Source organism: Narcine bancroftii, chromosome 4 (genome assembly GCF_036971445.1).
Source record: "Narcine bancroftii isolate sNarBan1 chromosome 4, sNarBan1.hap1, whole genome shotgun sequence".
Lineage (NCBI taxonomy): Eukaryota > Metazoa > Chordata > Chondrichthyes > Torpediniformes > Narcinidae > Narcine > Narcine bancroftii.
In genome coordinates, this window is record NC_091472.1 from 132,104,559 (window position 1) to 132,123,352 (window position 18,794).

At 45.6% G+C, this 18,794-nt stretch overlaps 2 long non-coding RNA genes across 3 annotated transcripts in view; one reads left to right on the plus strand and one right to left on the minus strand.

The window, feature by feature from the left end:
- Nucleotides 1-1,710: 1,710 nt before the first annotated feature.
- LOC138759961 (uncharacterized) lies at nt 1,711-5,299 on the minus strand. Of its 2 annotated transcripts, none has more exons than XR_011355277.1 (3): nt 5,215-5,299; nt 4,160-5,117; nt 1,711-2,510 (listed from the first exon to the last, which is right to left on the minus strand). It is a non-coding gene; the product is annotated as an uncharacterized lncRNA (long non-coding RNA). The 2 variants fall into 2 exon arrangements; XR_011355276.1 differs by having other exon boundaries at nt 1,711-2,304; nt 2,391-5,117.
- Nucleotides 5,300-5,395: 96 nt separating this feature from the next.
- LOC138759962 (uncharacterized) overlaps nt 5,396-18,794 on the plus strand; it is a 38,848-nt gene continuing 25,449 nt past the window's right edge. The window contains exon 1 of the long non-coding RNA XR_011355278.1: nt 5,396-5,578. This is a non-coding gene — a long non-coding RNA (uncharacterized lncRNA). The remainder of the gene's footprint in view (nt 5,579-18,794) is intronic.

Below are 18,794 nucleotides of genomic sequence, written 5' to 3' on the forward strand. Positions count from 1 at the left end.
GGCAGCGGCATGTGGGGTCCCACTGCGTGGTTGGCCTCTTTCCCCAGCTGTATTCATTGCGCCGGGGTAAGTGACATCATCGCGGCCGGTGGCAGTGATGTCATTCCGTCAGGCAGAAGTGATGTCATGGCGTGAGCCAGAAGTGCCGTCACTGTAGTTCTTGGCGAGCAGTGCTGACGAGGGCAGGGGCAGGTCCAGGTGCTCGGGGCACACACTGGGACAGTTGCTGGTGAGGCCGAATGTTGCACCATCGAGGTTGGGGAATGCGGAAGTCATAGCGGGACAATGGCACCGCCCGGCACGCACACATGGAGGAGTCCGCAGGGGAGGTGGGGAGGTCATAGAGGGCCACTGAGCTGCCGGCAGGTTTAGAGAGGCTCACTTTAGCGAAGTGGCCTTTCTTGCTGCATCAGAAACAATACAGGCAGTTTTGGCGCGATCATCGGTCTGACCCACACCAGGACCCACAGTACTTACAAGGGCGCCGGGCGCTTGCCGCAGCAACGTTTTCCTCCCCAGCTCAGTCTGGTGCTGCAGCTGCAGTGTGAGAGGTCCACGAGGGAGCCTGGGGGAACCTGGAATTGAAGGCTTCGATGTGCAGGGCTGCCGCTTCCAGGGTTTGGACCACTTCCACTGTCTTGGTTAAGGTGTAGATATTGTCTTCCAGCAGCTTCTGCTGGAAGGCCCTCGAGCATAGACCTCAGACGAAGGATCAGCCTCTCGACCTCCTCTGCACCTACCTGGGTTCAGCCAGACACGGTCGGGCCAGCTCTCACAGGTGTCCCAGGTAAGACTCATCTGTCTCCCAGGGTTGCTGGGCTCGGGTGTTGAGGAGGTACCTTGCACAGACCGCATTCATGGGGGGCTTGTACAAGTTCTCAAGAGTGTCCATTGCGCTCTTGTACGTGGAGCAGCCTTTAGTTCCCTGGAAGGGGTGGGGACCCAGCTTTGACCGGAGTAAGACAAACCTCTTCCGATCTGAGTCCAGGATGCCACTTTCGTGTGTCTCGATGATTGCCTCGACCGCGTGCTGCCAGATCTCAAAGCGTGTCTAGGGTTCCGGGTGGCATTGGTCGACTTCAAGGCTCCCTGCGCTCAGGAGTTTTTCCATGGCAGCCATGGGAAAATTTTGTGGATTAAATTGTGGTGCACTGTTAGCCAGAATCAGACACACACAAGATAAAGACTGTACAACAGGCTTTAATCCACAAAGACTTCCACAGAGCCAGGCTGGCTGAAGCTACAGTAACTCTGAGTGAGCTTCAGGAGGCTGGTGCAAGCTTATATCCCGGAGGGTGATTGACACCTGACTGGGTGCGGCTTGATCCCTTCAGGCCGACTAATTGACAGCCGGCCAGGCGTTGTCCTGTCCCCTTACACTCCTGCAGGTACAGAGGTTGCCCCCTGCAGTAGGCCGACGGTACACTCCTGCAGCTACAGGTGTTTCCCCCTGGAGTAGGCCGGCGGTGTACCACCACACACAGTCTAGAGTCCTTGTGTCAGTGATCATTGAGGGGCTGAGAATGAGGGAAAGCCCCTCAAACAACAGAGGAGGAGAGTAACTACAAGCTGCCAAGTAGTAGCAATGCTGCTAAAAGAAAATGAATGGAAAAATATACAATGATGGCAAGCTATGGATACGGTTTTAAGGGTGCAAAGAGATTTAAATGGTTTTCTTTTTTAAATAATTTATAGCAAATAAAGTCTACTTTTGTTTTTTTAATAAAAACAGGAAAATTGGAGAAACCTCTGCCCTTTTAATTTTACGAATCAATGCTGAGTAAGTTAAAAGTTTTGCAAAGACATTGAAACAAATGCATGGCCCTATTTTTCTGCTTGTGTCGACCTCCAAAACTGTTTGTTTCAACCTTGCTGATGACCTGTTTCACTTTAATGCCAGTACAGTTGTCGACATTTGGCTTGCTCTGTTTCAGAGTTAATTAAGGTCTTGATGTTGGGTCTAACTACCTGGCAGAATGGTCAGTAGTAGCTGGCTCCCACAAGGCATCTGTCCAGGAGAACTGTGAGCTTGGGCGTACAATGGAGTGTGAAGACAACTCCAACTTCTGAACAGATCTTTTGAAATAACAGGCTCTGGCGCCAGCTGTGTCAATGTTTTCATTTTCACTGGTGTGGCCTAGTTTTGGACGGGTGCCAAGGCAAGCCTTAGTGCAGTCGATTTTGGCATGTTCCCAGTATGAAGGAATGTTAGCTAGATCTCCAATGTTCGCTGGCTTCGAGTTTGGATCAGGGTGTCCAAGACACAGGTTCCAGTACATTCTGTGCTCATTTAATCCAGCTCCCCTGTTATAGAAGTCATGTATAACATTGGTGAACTAAAGTTTAATAGCCATGTATATATGGTAATAATTTTAAAAAATCAAGGTTACCTGATCTTTTATGCTTTATGTAAGTTAACGTCCGTCAAACACTCTCATGGTGACGATTCAGCTAGTCTGATTTATGATGTTATTAGAATTTGGTTATCGGTCTGTTTTCTGTTTAATCACCTGACATTGACAGGAGATAGCAATTGGTGATGAATAGCTGCCCACCTCTCACCTTTCTTCTACCCACTGTGTTCTTCATCGCAAAGCACTTTGATAGATTGCTGTCTTATATACTCGTCTTTTACTTCCAGTTTAAGCAGGAAGTGCTTGTTTTACAACCCTGGCTAAATCTTGATTTATGGGTCCCATCGTGTGACACCACGAAAGTCACGTTTTCCCCCTGTCAACAACCTCCTCCCCATCCTATATGATGCGCAACGAGACACTGTGCATTCAAGCCATCACTACCACCTCTTCCTCACACCAAACTAGTCACCTACACCAGCAGGTCCAAACTTCAGACTGATTTATTGAAGGAAAATCACCTTTTGACCTGAGGCTCAGGCTGGGATATTTTTAATCTTGAAGTGTGGCAGCGATTTCCAATAGGTTATTACTGATCCAGTCTTTGCGTAAGGTTAAAGGTTGATCATTCTTTTTTACTAGGAACCCATTGACCTTGATAAGGTTTTCAAATTCAGAAGTGCCATTTTTAACAGATGCATTAACTGCTTCAAACAATTCATTCCCTTCCCTGCTAGTTTATGCAATTGACACTGAAGACTTGAAATGTTAACTAGAAAAGTGCAATGCACAGAGTATGGCCCAAAAAGCAAGAACATTTTCAATCCCGTTCAAGCAAGCAACATTCTTCAGATGAAAACGTATCTGCTCAAGGTTGTTACAGGCACTGTCTGAGCTGCCCATCCCCCACTCCTCGAGGGCTGCCCTGCTGATGGTGTAAGCCTGCTCATTTTTCTTGCAAAAGTTATTTCCATTTCATTGCAGTCATTTGTTTACTGACTAGCTTACGTCTCAGCCTGGGTGATTACTTGTAGATTGGGATTTTTTAAGACGTGAAATTGACCTGGAATTGACGAGAGGATTACTGGGATTTGACACCGGCTTTGCTTCTCCCTTACTGGACAAGCCTAGGCTGCAGTCTCCTCTCAAGTCACACAAGCACATACCTCCTTGAGGCCAGCACACAATTTTGTCGAAGTAGCCCTGCATGGATATTAGATTGTCCACTGTAATTTCACATCTTCATTTGTTCTCAAGCCCTACCAGCCCAATTGAGGTTAGCTCAGATTGGTAAGTGGGCCTGGGCCGACTTAACTTCCCCTAAGTCCTCAGGTGCTGGCCCTTCTTTGGCTTTGGTGAATCGGGACACGGGTCATGGCGAGCAGGCAGTAGAGGAAGAGAGAAGGCAGAGTGACCCTTGACCACTCATTCTCTCTGAAGGTGCTTTCTTTCTTGCATTTTTTTTGTCCCTTTTCTAGTTTTTGCAAAACGGTACCAAAGTATGGTGACCCTTTGCTTGCCTTTCAAGGATGTGCACAGTGAGCGTAACGGTGGGCACAATGCTATTACAACACCATCAACCTGAGTTTGAATCCAGCATTGTCTACCAGGAGTTTGTACATTCTCCCTGTGTCTGCGTGGGTTTTCCCCGGGTGCTCCAGTTCCCTCCCGCATTCCCAAGGTGTACGGAGTCAGTAGATAAATTGGTCACACTGGTGCATTTGGATGGAATAGGCTTCTGGGCCAGAAGGGCCTGTTATCTTGCTGTATTTCTAAATTAAATTAAATTAAAACTTCTCACTCACCAAAGGGAAGGAAGTCATAACCGCAGATGCTGCCATTGTGAACAAACAAGGAGGAAGTGGAAGGAATCAGTGGGTCAGGCAGCATCTCTGAAGAGAAGGGGTCAATTAACTTTTTAAAATCAGGATCTTGTTTTGAATCTAAGATGAAAAGAGGATATTCCAAACATAAAATGGAGGTGGAGAGGCCTGGGAGATGTTCAAAAGGAAGTTGGATCCTGGACTGACGAAGCTTAGAGGAGTTGAAATATAGATAGGCAAGGAGAGCACTGAGGGTGGGGGAGAGTGGTTGAGAGAATGGTGAGCACTGGAATGGGCTAGGAATGTGGGAACAGGTAAAGGACAGATGGTAACAGTGGAAGTGCTTCTGACTTGGAGTTCATGTTGTTGGGTTTTAGCTAACCAGGCAGAATATGATGTGCTGTTTTGGATGCAAGTTACTGTTAATTAGGTTCTTGTTTTCCAGATGTAATCAATGAGACGAAGATTCCTGACCCCACTGAGCTGTACCGCAGCACGTACAGTGGGCTGCACTGATCTGCAAGCAAACTGGGTCACAGAGGTGAAGGCTCACACGGGGCTGACATCACATTGGTCCCGGTGGGGGGGGGGGGGACATAAAGGATCATGGGGGTCTTGCCGATAGGCTCTTGGAGAGTTCCAGTAAAATCAGTTGGTTGGTTCAGCTCACTCATAGCTTCCGTGTGGTTCTTCTTTCACTTGCTGCACATATTAGATTATATTTGATGGTATCATTGGATCTTCTCTCTTTTCCATCCAATACATCATGTTACACTGTTCTCAATGAATGGCAGTAATGTTTCATTAAGCCTAATTGGAACACTTCCTTTAACCAGATGCTAAGAACTTTCGTAATTAATACTGAGATCGTGGAGAACCGTTAATCCATAGATCAGGATGTGTAGTTTGCTCTGACAAGACTTGTCTAATCAGCACTTGGCTAAATTTTGAAAATAAAATTGGAAAGACAGAGTTGTGATAAGAAATAAAAACACACAAAGCTGGAGAAACTCAGCAGGTCAAACAGTGTCCTTTACCTTTGCTATATAATGTTTCGGGCTTAAGCTCTTCATCAAGGTGTGGAAAATGTCAGCAGGCGTCCAAGCAAAAGAGTTGGGGGTGGGGCGGAGGGGTGGTCACAAAGGCTGGAGGTGATAGGTGGAGAAGGGAGGGAGGGGACAGCAGCGCTCAAGGGGAGGAGGGATGGGTGGATGAAGGGAGGAGGAGAACTGGAAAGGGGAAGGGAAGGAGGAAGGGGAAGAGGAGAGCAGATTAGCAGAAACCAGAAAAGTCGATGTTAATGCGATCTGGGTGGAGAATGTCCAGATGGAAAATCGGATGTTGTGCCTCCAATTTGAGGGTGGTCTTGGTGGGATAGTGCATAAGGCCATGGACAGACATGTGAGTATGGGAGTGTGACACAGAACTGAAATGGTTTGCAACTGAGTGCTCTCTGTGTGGCTGCATTAATGGCTGTCCTGACAATAGAACAGCACAGTTGCTGCTTGAATACAGACTAATGTTTACAGCTACATTATGTGAATGATTCCCGCTATAACACAAAACTTTCTGCAGAACCAACTGAACCCACAATCATACAGCCTGGTGACTTAATGAGATCACAGTGGTTTATCCATATTATTCTGGCCTATTATTGCGGGCACATCTCCAGCAGTACTTCCCTAGAACATTGCGCAGATGGACCTCAAGATAAAAAGGCATATGGTGCATTGGCCTTCATTAATCATGGAACTCAATTTAGAAGCCAAGAGGTAATGTTGCAGCTATATAGGACCCTGGTCAGACCCCACTCGGAGCACTGTGCTCATTTCTGGTTGCCTCTCTACCGGAAGGATGCGGAAGCTACAGAAAGGCTGTGGAGGAGATTTACAAGGATGTTGTCCGGATAAGGGAGCAAGCCTTATGAAAACAGGTTGAGTGAGCTCGGTCTTTTCCCAGTGGAGGATGAGAGGTGACCTGATAGAGGTGTATAAGATGATGAGAGACATTGATCATGTGGGTAGTCAGAGGGTTTGTTCCAGGGCTGAAATGGTTGCTACAAGAGGACATCAGTTTAAGTGGTAGGGAGCAGGTACAGAGGAGATGTCAGGGATAATTTTTATTGGACAGAATGAGGTGGATGTGTGGAATAGGCTTCTGGCAATGGTGTTGGAGGCGAAAGGCTATGGGTAAGCCTAGTAATTTCTAAGGTAGGGACACGGTTGGCACAACTTTGTGGCTGAAGGGCCTGTATTGTGTGTGCGCTGTAGGTCTTCTATGTTTCTGTGTTTCTTGTACACTGTCTCTGTCAGGCTGAGTGACTAACAAAGTTAAAAAAAAAGGCTATTTTACTTTTTATGGTGATGACCTATTAAGGTGGATCCTGCGGACCCTTTATGCACAGCTGAGTTAGCAGTCAGCTTCTAGAGCTGAAGGAGGCAGGGTGAGTGGTGTGGCAGCATTGCCGCCACCGTAACGTCAAACATGCGTGCCGAGAAGGGAAAGTGGCCCATGGCAAGCACTGAAATTGCACCCCACCTCCACCCCTGTTAAAACGTACTTACTTCCAAGAGAACAGTGCCGCCGGAGCGCCGCTCTGGCTCCTCACCGGGCCACACCAGCATCTCATTGGGCCACTTCAGGGCTGCTCCGGCACCTCACGCTGGCGGCGGCTCAATACAGGAGTAATGGCCATCTTTGTTACCCGTAATTCCCCACGCAGCTGGAACTACTGTTAGTGCCAGTGCTAGGGAAATGCAGAGCGGTTCCAGCTGTGTGGGGGAATATGGGTAACAAAGACGACCATTGATCCCGCATTAAAACAAAAAGAGGCTCTTGTTATAAAACGTGAGATTCCTTTAGGAGTTGTGGATGATTCCCGAGTGCCAGCCAAGTCTTGGAGGTGCAGAAGGGGAGATGAGAGTGAATAGGACAAATACATGGAGGTTGTTTTCAGGGGCATGAGGGGGAGAAACGTGGAGACCATGGATGGTTGCCTTTTTGCAAGCTCCAGCTCCCTGCTCCATGGAGACAGAGAGTCCTGCGTCAGTGTACTCCACACCTGTTAAAATATACTTACTTCCAGAGGTGCAGTGCTGTTGAAGCTCACCGGTGCCCCACTCCGCAGCTCACCGGGCCACTCTGGCATCTCATCGGGCCACCTCAGGGCCACTCCAGCAATTTGCAACATGACCAACACTGGAATTAAGGCTGAGCTCTATAGTGGGACACCCACACAATGGCCACTAGCCTCTTCATAATCAACAGCATGCCAAGCTATGGAACCCAAGCCATCCCCAGCACCAATCACTGCGGGAGCCCTGGGTGATAGCTCCTGGGTCACGGGCTGACGGCTTCATCGCGACGTCATCAGCCCTCGTACCCACCTTCAGCGGCATTCACTTAATGGAGGAAGTGGAGTGACTTCTCTCCACCTTTAAGTGTACTCCCTAGGTGGATAGAAGCTGGAGCGCATTCCAGCAGTCCATCCCCTTCGGACCTTTTATGGAGGTAAGTGCAGCGATGTAAAGATGGAGAATCTCTCTCATTACATTAACCATTTTTTCTCTATAAAAAGGGCTACAGTGTGAATGATTGAACTCATAACAGTACATTACTGTTACTGTGGGACTGAAAAGCCCCACACAGAACAGTCTTCATCTAAGCAAACCCCCACTGTTCTGTGACTGACCTGACAAAAGCACAGGCTAGTCAGTGTGTAACTGAATGAGCCCACAACACAACATTGATGATATGAGTCTGACTCTCCCAACTACAGTGCAAACCTATAACCATTTCAGTCAGAGGGCAGAAGCATAGAACTCTGACTGAATGACTCCTATCTCACAATGGTACAACCTGCCTTCATGGCTCTAGTGGACTAATAAGAGCCCAGGTTTGTCACACTGTGTCAGACAAAATACGTAACAAAAAATGAAAATCAAAAACCTGCAGAAACTGGAAATCTGAAATTAAAAAAGTGTTTCCAGTTTTTTTTTAATTTCAGAATTTACAACTGTACAAACCTTGTTACTACACAAATGAATGATTTGGGGGAAAAAAATGCAGAGGTACGTTATTGTATAACTGAGAGATCCCACAACAATACAACGCTGGCATTGTGTAACTGACTAACCTCGAACTAAGCAGGTTTTCTGATTTATGACTGACAGAACTCACTGCAGAACAATCATCTCACGGTGTGATTGACCCATTTGAAAAAAAGTACAGGCTACTCTCTGTGTGAGTGACTGACCTCACGGTACTACAGTGGTGATTTTGTGATCTTGTCACTGACTGCCTGACTGATCCCACTAAAATACAGGGCTCTCACTGTATGACTGGCTGACCTGACAATAAAACTACCTGGTCACTGTGTGACCAGTTGCGTTATTGAGCCACTACCAACTTGAAACATTACAAGCCAGTCTCTGTGATGCTGACAGTTCCCATGTAACAGTCCTGTCATTGTCTGACTGACTAACTCCAGAAGAACACCGCCCTCTGGCTGAGTGACTCACTGATCCCACAATTGCTCAGTCCTGTTGTACAATGGCTGACCCCACAATGCTACAGATCTGACACTGAATGATTGACTTCCCCAATGGAAATACAGCCCTGTGGCTGAGTAACTGATGGATTCCACAACAGTGCACCCGATCACTTTGAGACTGGCACATGTTTGTGTGACTGAAAGTCCCCACAACAGTAATGCTCCTGTCTGAGAAAGGATCATTGACCTGGAAAATTTCTCCTTCCACAGATGCTGCTTGACCTGCTGAGTCCTTCCAATATTCCTATTTTTGATTCAGTTTCCAGCATCTGCAGTTTTATTTGTTTCCTGCATATCCTTGTCACTGTGCTACTGATGTATCCTACTGGAGTACAACCCTGTAATTAAGTGACTGTTTGACTCCACAAAAGTACAAGCCTATCCATTTGCGAGAGATCGACCGTACTGGATTATAATGTTGAAACTGTGCAAGTTGTGTCACTGAGTGATAAATTACCTCTCAATAGTGCAGCCCCATCCTCTGGGATTGACTAACCCCACAACAGTACATCCCTGGCACTTTGTGACCAACTGATTAGAAAACAGCACAGCGCAGGTATGCATTTTTGAATCTAACAGGTGGACTCAATGTCACTGTGTGCTTGAGTGACCCCACAATAGTGCAGCCCTGTAACTGTGAGACTGATTGATTTGACACAGCCCAGGTATGTCAGAGTGTGCCTGAACGAACTAGCAATAGTACTACTCTGTCAATATGTTCCTAATTGACTCCACAACCATATAGTCATGTAATTGTTGGACAACAGTGCAGCCTCATTATCATGTGGTGGACTGACTTGACAACACCACAGCCTTGTGATGGGACTGCAAGAGTATAATCCTGCCATCGTGTGATTTGGCCACCCCTAATATTTCAGCTGATATTACATTGTCTGTCTTTGTTACATGAATTTTGGGTCAGCAGACTTGTCCTTTGGAATTTCCTGTGATTTGCTGAGTGCTTGGCTTACTGCTTTCCTACCACAGGGGTGTGGCTCTGATAGAATGGGAGCATGGTCCTGATGAGAGACCTTGTTCAATACTGCTCATTGGGAAAATTTGTAGACCGTAACTGGCACGGTGTCTCTGGTACCAATGGCTGTTTAAACCATTGTCTCAAGACAAAGGCATTTTGTGGAACCGAGAGATAGCTTGGAGTGGATCTGGCTTGTAGGGGTGTGTGGGAGCTGGAAACTGAGAGTCAGGCCATTCAGGCTGACTGGGGTTTTCATCTGATCCTAGTGAGCAACAGCCTGCTGAGATGCTAGGGTAGTGCTAGTTGCTTTTGTAAAAGGAGCTTTGGCACCCTGGGTCCCCTCTTCTCCCCATGGCTCCCACAACAGAGATGGTGAGTCCTCCACCACCAAGCCTTCTGTTTATGTGTTCATGTCACATATTAGAATACTGTGCATAAATATTCAGGCAAAACAGAAAGTGCTGGAGAAGCTTAGTAGGTCAGGCAATGGACAGTGTTTTGGGCCTGCCATATTAGATTTTAAATGTTGATTCTTTTTCTTTCCACAAAGGCTGCCTTGCCAGCTAAGATTTTCCAAAATCTTCTGCAGTCTTTCTAATATTCATGAAAATCCAAACCATGTCTCCAGTGCGATGCTGTGGGAGTGTGTCGTGGCCAGTGATACCATCTTTCAAATCTTCATCCCAGCTGCTCTCTCAGATGTATGGAGGAGAACTGTATTCAGGGAAGTCCAAGTCGTTATTTCTTTATGAATATTTATCATGGAAACTCATTCAGTGATTCTGTCCTCCAATATATTAATGAGGCCTGGATTACCAACAGCAGGCATCTCGTGGCACTGGGAATAAAAGCCAACATTGACAATGCAAATTCTTCTAAATTGAAGAAACAACAGTCTCAGGCCAATGTTCCCAGCACTGAGGTTGTAGTTATACTCACTCAGTGACATGGAACCAAGTATTGGAACTGAGATTCGAGAGGGTGCTGAGGGCAAGAAAGGCTCCTGAAGGACTTTTACACTGCAAGCTTCCTGATCTGATCAGAGGTCAGCTCCTGACCTGGAGCTGGGCTGGCAATGGTTTGAACTGGAGCCTGTGCAGCTGCAGAGGCTGTGGGAGCACTGGAGAGTCCATGGACACTCAGTGTCTCTGAAGGTACTCACTCTTCTTCTCTTTTTCTTTTTGTTAGGGGAGCCAGGCCATGCTCATGGTAACTCTGTTTGCCTTATGGCTGACAAACATTGAACTACCATGTATATTACATTTTTAATGTATTATTATATGACAATAAAAGGAACCTTGAACTTTAAATCTTGATATTGGGCAGGCCACATTGTTTATGAGGCTAATGCCAGATTCTGGACTCCAAGCTCTGCAGTGGAAAGAGATTGGTTGATAGTCAGATGGAAAAATTCAATCTCACTGACTCCTGGGAATCTCAGGCTCATGGCTGTTTAAAATGGAGAAGGAACACTTAGGATGTTATTGAGAACCTAAAGGGCATGTTACACGAGCATGCAGTGTAAGTGTAAGTGCAAGAAGGAGTGACCACCTCACAAACTATCCAGCCATTCCACTAGCCACAACCTTCCTATATGTAGTTCTGTTCTTGGCCTCATGAACCACCTCAAGACCCACAAAACTACGCTAAAAGCAACTTATCCTTGATATCGAGGGAGAAGAAGATGGTGATCACATGACTCTTTGTGGGAGCTTGCTGTGTATTGATTGGCTGGCCCATTTCCTGCATCACATTATGAATGAGAGCTGTTCTGGGTGCATATTGTGACAATGTACAAGTGCAAGCCTTCCTTATCAGTTCTACTCACCAGTCAGAGTGAATACAGAATATTTCCCTCTCCCACATAAGACCATTGGCCATTTCAGCATCCCTACAGAATCCTGGAACACAGGCCAGTCAGGAATTAAACTCACATGGTTCTGCAGCATGCAAGAGAGAGCTTCTGCCACTCAGGTCAAAAGTAATCTTCTGGTCACTGGTTTCTAGTAACAGCTGGATTCTCTCTCCTCCCTGCTTGTTTTGGATTAGAAGGAATCCTTTTGAAATCTGTTTGGGGGTGTTTGTCCCTGTGACATCCTAAAAGATATTTTCTACCTTGTAAAAACAGTCTGTTAAGTTAAAACATAACTCATGTCTTGTCAGTGACATGTGAGCACATTAATGCATGTTACTTGAAAATGAGCAAGCTTCTCTTCTGATGATCCTGTGTCTCTCTACATCAACTAAAGTCACAAGCAACCTGGCTTTGTTCTGGTGGGGAAGGAAAAGGACGAGCATTTCTGGGATTTACAGAATGGAGGACCTAATTGAAGCAAGAACAATTTAGCGATCCACATTCCTCTCATTGCTGTTACCTGCCCGCCTCTTGTTTTGCAGGTGAAGCAATGAGAAATATTACTCAGTCGATTTCTGAGCAAGGGTGTTTCTTGGCTGAGACCTTGCATGCTGCATTCTCCACCATTACTTTGGAGGCCTGTGGTCTATCCCATCATGCATCCAGGAGTGCCAGTTCTGTGAGTAAGGCTTAACGGGATTACCTGTTGTGTAAACTCAGTCGAAGCAACAACCTTAGAAGAGTGGTTCACCTCTGGTGCGATGGTGCACTTCTATCTGCATATTCATGCCTTAATTCTGCCAAGATATGCAAATATATGCAAACATCAGTCCATAAGAGTCAAAAATAGAACTGAGTGCTTCTAATCACTCCCAGTTGGAAGCTGCTGTGTGGGGGAGGAACGGTGTGATGGCTTGTATACAACAGCCAAGTCAGCATTAAGCAATTAATTCAACACCATCTCCTGTCCAGATTACATTTTAAATGCAAGAACATAAATACAAGGATATCAGAATTAGGAGTAGGAGAAGAAGAAGAATATTTGGACCTTTGAGTCTGCCATTTATCAAAGTAATGGCTGATCTTCCACCTCAGCTCCATTTTCCTTCATAATTGCCATAATCCTTGATTCCCTTTATGTCCAGAAGTCCCAGTTTTGAATCAATTCAATGGCCAAGTCCCACGGATCTTCAGGGTAGAGAATTTCAAGGATTTTCTGTTCTTTTTAAGTGAGAAACCTCTCCGCATACCAGTCTTAAATTCTGAAATGTGGCCCCTGGCTTTAGACTTGTCACATTTGGTGCACATTGTCCCAAACTGTCGATGTCTTCTCATTTATCAAGCCACGCCACCCCACCCACCGACATCTCCCTTTTCCAGGAACAAATTTGGAAATTCCTCACTGAACTCCGTCTACAGTGAATGTATCCTTGATCATTTAAGGAGACCAAAACTGTACACGACAAGGGTGTACAATCACCAAGGCCATATGTTATTGCGATTAGAGAGCTTTATTGTTATACTCAAAGAGTTTCCAAATAAAGGCTAAAAGAAATTAGTTTCTTAATTGCCTGCTGCATCTAGCTTTCAGTGACTTGTATTCAAGGATACCAAAGTCCCTTTAGACATCAACATTTCTCAATCTATCACCATTGATACTTTGGTGAGGCACTGATATTGACAATTTGGCTGCTCTCTGTTTTGTGCACTAACATGGATGACGTGGTATCTGCCATGTACTTGCCCACTCCCTGAGTTGTCTATATCCCCTTATGATAACCATACCTATTTTGGACAGACTTGGTAACTAGCAAACCACATTCCCATTTCACTAGGAGTTTGTCATATATTACGCAACAAACAATTTGCAGTGGTTGAAAAAGAAGGCTTTGATGAAGGGTTCTGGCCCAAACTATTGACCATTCTTTTTTTTCCACTGATCCTGCACTTCCTTGTGAGAACCTCCAGCAAATTGTTTGTTGCTCCAGATTCTGGCATCTGCAGTCTCCAGTGTGTCTCTCGACAGATACTATGCCCGATCAGTTCCAGTCTAGAGCTTGGGCAAGAGTATCACAGAAGAGGAAGGTAGTGTGCGATGGTCAAGGGAAGCCCAGCCTGGGTGTGACAGTTATGTTATCTGTGGCAAGGTAGGATGTTTCTAGCCCCAAGCAACAACTTTGAGTGGGGGTAAACCTTATTCCCTCCCATTTGAGCCACTGAATAAGCAGTTCATGGCTAGAAGAGAACAGGCTATGTTGCATTATTGTTTAACCCAGGGATTTGTAGTGGGATTTTCAAGACCAGGAATCCCATGCACTCTATTACTGATCACTCCTGTTCTCCTGGATGGTTTCCTAAGAGCAGATCCATTTGGGATTTATTCTCTCAAATAAACAGTCTTGGGCTACCCTTCAAATGATGGGGCTGTTCACCTCTGCCCATTCCACTGACCATCAACCTGGCCAAGACTTTGTTATCATGTTAAGAACCAGAGGTCACAGTTTACATTATATTTCCATGTGTTGATCCCTAACTGAACTAACTGTAGTTTTGGGCTGAGTATATAGCAGCTTAGTTCAGCTCACCCTTTCTCCACCACCCACCCCCCCACCACCCCCACAGCAAGATGAATAACAAGACGATTCTCCTCACTGGATTATGGGGAAGTAGGACTCTGGCTCCTTAAGAATGACTGTTGCGGTTCCCATGACCAGATTTGCTTGCCGTTTGGCTTCTTTGGTAAGGCACTGATATTGGCCCTTTGCCTACAGACCCATCTTCTCTCCTCTGAACCCCCTGGCCGGGTTCTCCACTTTCAGGTGGCCTCCCGACAGCTGCATAGGGATAGAATATGCGGCTTTACATCGAGGTATTTGGCCACCTGAAAGTGCCTAAAAACCATAGTCATGGACTGATGGAACGATAGGGTTTAATAGCTGGCCTGGATCCAGGTACAGGAAAGGGGGAGGTAGTTTGACCTTTATGGACAGGGCAAAAGGCGAGGAGACTTAGGGAATGAGTCATTAGAGGGCGGGCCAGCCTCATATGTACAGTAGCCTAGGGGCTATACAGTGGACGAAAACATATCAGTACACTCACCAGGCTTCTGAATTCACACCAGATGAAGCTCAGAGGAGCATGATCAACCTTCCCCAACCGGTGGGTCTCAGTTGAAAGAAAGAAAAAGAGTGGAGGTGCTCCTCTCTTCCCGTCCCTTTCACGTCTCTTACCACTGTTAATCGGTAGTGGTTACTGGGACTGGATTCAATTATGTCAACCCCCTGCCTGCATCTAATCCTCATTCTCTATCTTGTCACGGAGGGAGGTATTGGCGGGAATTCCCTATTTATTTAACAAGCATTCCACAGATGGATTAGAAATCTGGGGGAAAATCTCTCTCACCTGAACAACTTTAAAAGCAAGCCTTTTCTCGGTGCGTTCCATTAGCCTGACTTGTTTTTTTATCGAGAGGATATTTGCAACCCGTTCTCTGCAAAGGGAAGTGTTTGGGGGGGAGGGGGAGGAGAGAGCAGGATAGCTCATGTTGAGGGCTCCCGCTGCTAGGTCTTAGTCCAGCTTTCAGAGAAGGCTGGTGTGTAATGTTATGGTTGAAGGGAGCCGGTAATAGTTGACATGTGTATTGGGGGAGGGTGGGTGGTTGGTAAAGGGGGCTGGGGGGTGGGGATGGTGTGAGCTGAACTGTTCAAAGGTAGGGGGGGAGGAAGAGCCTGGCGCTCAGGGAACGAGAGAAGAGAGTACAGAGAAAAGTGAAAGTCCTGAGGGATTAGGAGGGCAGGCACATGAGATTACAACATGGCTCAAATATGTGCTGGTCCCAGACATTTGTATATTTTTTGGGAAAATTTCCAAATTCTCCACAGATGATCCTCTTCACAATTTGCCGATGAGCTTGTGCCTAGAGCTCTGCCATGTTGGGCAGAGGCCTTTTTTTTAAAAAAAAAGCAGATTTTAAAAATATATATTTATAGTTTTAACTTGGGGGGGGCGGAAAACACATTGTAGGAGCCTAATGCTCCCACCCCCTCTTCTAGCTCAGGGAGATCTTGGCTGTGTTTGAGCTGGCGGGAGTCAGCGCTGTATAGGAGAGGGACAGAGAGCTGGAGGGGGTGGATGCTGGCTGTGAAGGGAGCAAACGGGAATTTGGAACAGAAAATAAAACTTGACTGCTGTCAGTCCTTCAGCAGCCTTTATGCAAGGCTTGACTTTGCAGGTATATCAGAGCCAGAATGGACAGAAGGAAGAACAGCACTGGATATCAACTAGGACCTGCTGCTATTTATTTAAGGCTGGTGGTCGCCTCTTTGACCCCAATGAACTGACACATTCCTTCGCATTTTGATTGACAGATGATGCAAATGAGAGCTGATGACTGACAGTCCAAAACCCCTTTGTCTCCCTCCACAATGCAGAAAGTATCCTCCCCATCCATAGGCACAAAGTTGGTGAGTTTACTGGAATGAATTGGTGACCTTTCCCCTTCTTTTCTCATTTGGCAGAAACCATCTTGCTTCATTCTTTTCAGATGTCCCTTGGAATGTTTCTGGTGCAGGAGCTTACTAAAGGGAGCACTTACTGCCTTTCTATTCCTCAGGTTGGGGGTAGGTGGGGATTTTTTTTTGTCTTGGGATACAACCAACTGATCCCGTAAGAAGCAATTCAGCTTTCTCTTTCAAAACAACAAAAAAAAAATAACTGATTCATTGGAGAAAGGTCTCCCAAGCCAGTCCTGGCTCCCTTTGAGATTTTGCTTCCCACCAGTCCTCTCTGTTTGACTGCCTGCGAAGTTGATTAAAAGATTCAAAGCTGGTGCTTTTGTTTAGAAGCAACTGTGATGGCACTTTCTTTGGAATTTTGGAGACCTCCAGTAAAACTGTCAGTTTTGATTAGGTTGGGTGGGGGGAGGGGGTCAGGGAGAGATTGTTGTTGGTCAGGCAAATGGATATGGCATTTGTGACACCAGAGCTGTTTTGTAATTAGATTTGTTGCTTCTGACTTGGATAATACTAGAAGAAAACAAAGTCCTGCTATTCACGCACAATTTGAATTAACATCGACAATCTGGGTTTCCCTGAGAAACTCGTGAGACACACAGATTGAAATAGCTGTGATCTAGAACAGCCATTCTCAATGGGTGTCATTTGCCCCCACCTCCTGGGCCACCGCACATTTAAGGGAGGCAATCAGACTGAAATCATAAAATATTATTTGTTTTTTTATATATTCGGTCGGAGAGAAGTGCAGAAGAAATCAAGTGAACGATTGCTTAGCAGGGAAAGGGGCCCATAAACTTTGAGTAGAGTCCTAAGAGGGCCATAGTTAAATAAAGGTTGAGAATGGCTGATGTAGACAATTGCTAAGCAGCAGCAGTGAAATTAAGCAAGTATCCGAGTTTTGCTGCATGCCATTTACTCTTGCTGGAAAATAATTTTCAGGGATAGGTTTAAGCACAGTGCTACATCCTGTAGTTAAAAAGACAACTTCCACTCATTATCTGGCTGGCTTATGAGACAAAGTGGTGAACTTATTCGATTTGACAACAGTTGCAGAGGTGTTGAATTTGGACCCTTTCATTCATTCATTACATTATGTACAGTACTATCTTTGTCTCATTGTTCTTTACAGCACATGGCATTCATTGGCCAGAGCACTCAGCTGATAAGTCGTTGCTCTGAGTCTAGGGTGCAGTCACAGATTGGAACTTTGCAGAGATTTACCTTCTCCTCTTCACCCCATCTTATTCCTAGATCTCTGCCATTCCTTCCCTCACCATTTAGCCATCTATGCCATATCTCCTGACACAGCTCTAAAAGGGATCTTTTGGTATTGTTTTGCTTGGCATCTTAGTTTCTAGGAACATTAGGATGATGTTAAGCATGGACTTTTAAGTCTCAAATGAAGGACTGGTACAGTATTGGTGACTACAAAATAACACATTAGGTTCACTAATGTCCTATACATGATGTAACCAGCCATTTGTACCCTGACTGGCCAATACGTGGTTCCAGACCTACAGCAACATGATTGACCATGAACGGCCTTCTACAGAATGCAACACAGTTCAGTGATTGTGGATCAAGTTGGTAATACTCAAGCCCTATGAATGAATAAATTAAAACGCAAATTGGAGTAAGCCAGTGATGAGTGGTAAACAGGGAATGTAGTCCCCATTCTCTCCCACCATTTCATCCACTGCATGGTGATGAGGGAGAAAGTTGGGAGAGCAAACAGACACAAGGGGATATTGAACATCATCACAGAAACATTGATTAAATCACTGGCCCTTGAATATTTTGAGAGGGAAACATGGAACATCCTTCATGTGAAGCATTGGCCAGTGCTGTTGAAGCATCTTGGACCTGAAACAATAACTCTGTTTCTCTTTCCACAGATAAGGTCTGATCTGCAAAGCATTGCCAACATTTTGAATTTAATTTATTACTTTACAAACACAGTTTGACTTAGTACACTCGTTCACTGTCCCTTTCCTTCGGTTCCCTTTATTCAAATTGGCCAGTCATTTCTCAGACTGTCTTCATTTGGAACTTGTGTCAATAGTATATCACCATCTCTTCCATCCTGAAAGATTGCTGCTGCAAACTGTTTACTGCTGGGGCCCTCACAGAATTCACCGCTTGGGTAATTCTGAATCTGTGAAATTGACTTGAAATTGACAAGAGCTCTATGTTACTGGGTATGAGATTCAGGGGATTAGGAGCATAGCTGTTGAAGGGGCAGCCTCCGACATTAACAGCTCTGTCACCATGCAGCAGCCTTTCAAATATCATTTCACAAATACTACACATTAACATCATGACCACAGTATGTAAGGTCACCTCAGCCAAGGTAACCCTTCTACTCAACTCCAGAGGATCAACTGGCAAATCAAGTTTCACTTATTGAATGCCTTTCACATAAATGAAAGTTTCCAAGGTGCTTGACAGGTGGAATGAACGAATTTAAAGTAGGAAATGGGACAGAGGGAATGGATGAAGATGTGATCGAAGAAAACTGAAGTGAGGTGAAATGTTACTGTGGGGAAAACAACCAAGGAAGAGATATTCAGAGAAAAACTGAGCTTGACTCCAGTAGCTGGTGGCCCTTCAGCTGATCATAGTTCTGAGAATGGTCTCTGTTCTCCCTGTCCAAGGTAGATCTATCAATACTGGAAAGGTGTGGGTACCAATATGATGATCAAATTGCAGTATCCTGCAAT